General features: G+C 40.2%; 1 pseudogene; it reads right to left on the minus strand.

The window, feature by feature from the left end:
* Positions 1-304: 304 nt before the first annotated feature.
* LOC113896531 lies at positions 305-1,406 on the minus strand (annotated as a pseudogene).
* Positions 1,407-3,583: the final 2,177 nt, after the last annotated feature.

The following is a 3,583-nucleotide window of genomic DNA, read 5'->3' on the forward strand; positions in this document are numbered from 1 at the left end:
TACTAAAAGTGATGATGATGATGAGATCTTGAGTACTTGAGCCTATTTATATTGCCTTGGATTCATTGATTTTGCATGTTAGCCTGCTTTCTATCTCACAGGACACTGTGGGGGATTAAGTGAGATAAAGTATGTGACAGTCTAGTTTGTGTCTGCATAACCAGTATATAGTATTTCTATCCTCCTCCCCATCCCCAAAGAGGCTAGTCCTTGAACTTTCAGAGTACTCTGTAAAGAAGAAATTAGTATTTCTGTCTGCATCCGTGTCAGCATGATTCTAAATTTCTCCCAAGAGTCACTTCTCTTTTGTAAAATAAACTTTATACTATTTGAAATATACATGAAGCTTCATTTTTGTTCAGGGTTTTTAACTTCTCATTGTGAAAAGTTACTTCTGAGGAACTGAAACCCCAGAAGGTAACCATAACAAAAACATGTTCAGTGTTTTTTTATATTTTAAATGATGGTTCAAAGGCAGGCTTGTAGACTTGTATCTCTTCAGGAGATGGAAGGCAAATGCAGCCTCTGAAGGGAACTGTTCTAATTACTGCCTAAAAAGTAAAGTTATACAACTATATTCAAGGACATAAGACAAGGCACTACATTAAAACTAGGATGACTGAACAGTTAGGGGGAAACAGCTGAAAGAGTAAAGGGAGAGAGATTTAAGAATAATCTGAGTTGGGACAAGGATCCATCAGTCCTGGATGCTTCTGTTATCTGAATATCTTGAATCACATGATTTCCTGTTTTACCTTCTACAATGTCTCCACTGAAATTTCAAATCAGCATTCTCACAGAACTAAATAATAGTTATCATTGTGTTGGGATTCAAAATTTCAATCCAGTAAACATCAGGATCTTGAATAAATGCCAGGCCTTTCATTTTACCATCATCAGGTTTCTTCACAAATTTGACTCCCAGTTCTTCAAATCTTTTACAAGCACCATGAACATTGGGAACAGCAATTCCAATGTGACCAAATCCTCGAGGGTCTGAATTGCCACTGTGGTAACTCTGGGTCTCATCATCTTCCGTGCCCCAATTGTGTGTCAGTTCAAGTGTAGCTTTTCTGGAGAATACCCACGCTACTTTTTCATCTTTATCTTTTGGGATGTCATTTTTATCCTCATAAGCCAGGAAATACAGTGAAAATTTCATAGTGGGGTAATCAAGTTTCTGGAGTAGTGTCATTCCAAGAATTCTCGTATAAAAATCCAGTGACTTCTTAGGATCCTTAATTCGCAACATGGTCTGCTGCAAGAGAAAATCCTTGGTGCTGGGGTCCGGGTCAGAGCAACAGCTGAGGGCAGCCTTGTAGGTGAGGCCGCTGGACTCGGGCTGTGGTTCTGCCATGGTCACACTGCTGTATCATGGACGACTGTCCCCGGGAATGCAAGACATATCCCAATCATATGTTTTTATCTTTCAACTTGTTAATGTGATGTATCACATTGATTGACTTGCATATATTGAAGAATCCTTGCATTCCCTGGGATAAAGCCCACTTGGTTATGATGTATGATCTTTTTAATATGTTGTTGGATTGTTTGCTAGAATTTTGTTAAGGATTTTTGCATCTGTGTTCATCAGTGATACTGGCCTGTAGTTTTCTTTTTTTGTGGCATCTTTGTCATGTTTTGGTATTAGGGTGATGGTGGCCTCATAGAATGAGTTTGGCAGTTTACCTTCCTCTGCAATTTTCTGAAAGAGTTTGAGTAGGATAGGTGTTAGCTGTTCTCTAAATTTTTGGTAGAATTCACCTAGTAGCACAGTTTATTTATCCAATACAAAGAAATAGAGGAAAACAACAGAATGGGAAAGACTAGAGATCTCTTTAAGAAAATTAGAGATACCAAGGGAACATTTCATGCAAAGATGGGCTCGATAAAGGACAGAAATGGTATGGACCTAACAGAAGCAGAAGATATCAAGAAGAGGTGGCAAGAATACACAGAAGAACTGTACAAAAAAGATCTTCACGACCCAGATAATCACGATGGTGTGATCACTGACCTAGAGCCAGACATCCTGGAATGTGAATTCAAGTGGGCCTTAGGAACCATCACTACAAACAAAGCTAGGGGAACTGATGGAATTCCAGTTGAGCTATTTCAAATCCTAAAAGAGGATGCTGTGAAAGTGCTGGACTGAGTATGCCAGCAAATTTGGAAAACTCAGCAGTGGCCACAGGACTGGAAAAGGTCAGTTTTCATTCCAATCCCAAAGAAAGGCAATGCCAAAGAATGTTCAAACTACGACCTAATTGCACTCATCTTACATGTTAGCAAAGTAATGCTCAAAATTCTCCAAGTCAGGCTTCAACAGTACGTGAACTGTGAATTTCCAGATAGTCAAGCTGGTTTTAGAAAAGACAGAGGAACCAGAGATCAAATTGCCAACATCCATTGGATCATCGAAAAAGCAAGAGAGTTCCAGAAAAACATTTACTTCAGCTTTATTGGCTACCCAAAGCCTTTGTGTTGATCACAACAAACTGTGGAAAATTCTTAAAGAGATGGGAATACCAGATCACCTTACCTGCCTCCTGAGAAATTTGTATGCAGCTCAAGAAGCAACAGTTAGAACTGGACATAGAACAACAGACTGGTGCCAAATAGGAAAAGGAGTACGTCAAGACTATATATTGTCACCCTGCTTATTTAACTTATATGCAGAGTACATCACAAGAAATGCCACACTGGATGAAGTACAAGCTGGAATCAAGATTGACGGGAGAAATATCAATAACCTCAGATATGCAGATGACACCATCCTTATGGCAGAAAGCGAAGAAGAACTAGAAGTCTCTTGATGAAAGTGAAAGAGGAGAGTAAAAAAGTTGGTTTAAAACTCAACATTCAGAAAACTAAGATCATGGCATCCAGTCCCATCACTTCATGGCAAACAGATGGGGAAACAGTGGAAACAGCAGAGACTTATTTTCTTGGGCTCCAAAATCACTGCAGATGGTGACTGCAGCCATGAAATTAAAAGATGCTTGCTCCTTGGAAGGAAAGCTATGACCAACCTAGACAGCATATTAAAAAGCAGAGGCATTACTTTGCCAACAAAGATCTGTTTAGTCAAAGCTATGGTTTTCCCAGTAGTCATGTATGAATGTGAGAGCTGGACTATAAAGAAAGCTGAGCACCGAAAAATTGATGCTTTTGAACTGTGGTGTTGGAGAAGACTCTTGAGAGTCCCTTGGACTGGAAGGAGATCCAACCAGTCCATCCTAAAGGAAATCAGTCCTGAATATTCATTGGAAGGACGGAAGCTGAAACTCCAATACTTTGGCCACCTGATGCAAAGAACTGATTCACTAGAAAAGACCCTGATGCTGGGAAAGATTGAAGGCGGGAGGAGAATGGGACAACAGAGGATGAGATGGTTGGATGGCATCACTGACTTGATGGACATGAATTTGAGTAAGCTCTGTGAGTTGGTGATGGACAGGGAAGCCTGGCATGCTGCAGTCCATTGGGTCACAAAGAGTTGGACATGACTGAGTGACTGAATTGAACTGGGATAAAAGCCCAGCAGGACTGCACAGCCTCCTTTTAGATTCCCTGAGGCTTT

This window comes from Bos indicus x Bos taurus, chromosome 7 (assembly GCF_003369695.1).
Source record: "Bos indicus x Bos taurus breed Angus x Brahman F1 hybrid chromosome 7, Bos_hybrid_MaternalHap_v2.0, whole genome shotgun sequence".
Taxonomy (NCBI): domain Eukaryota; kingdom Metazoa; phylum Chordata; class Mammalia; order Artiodactyla; family Bovidae; genus Bos; species Bos indicus x Bos taurus.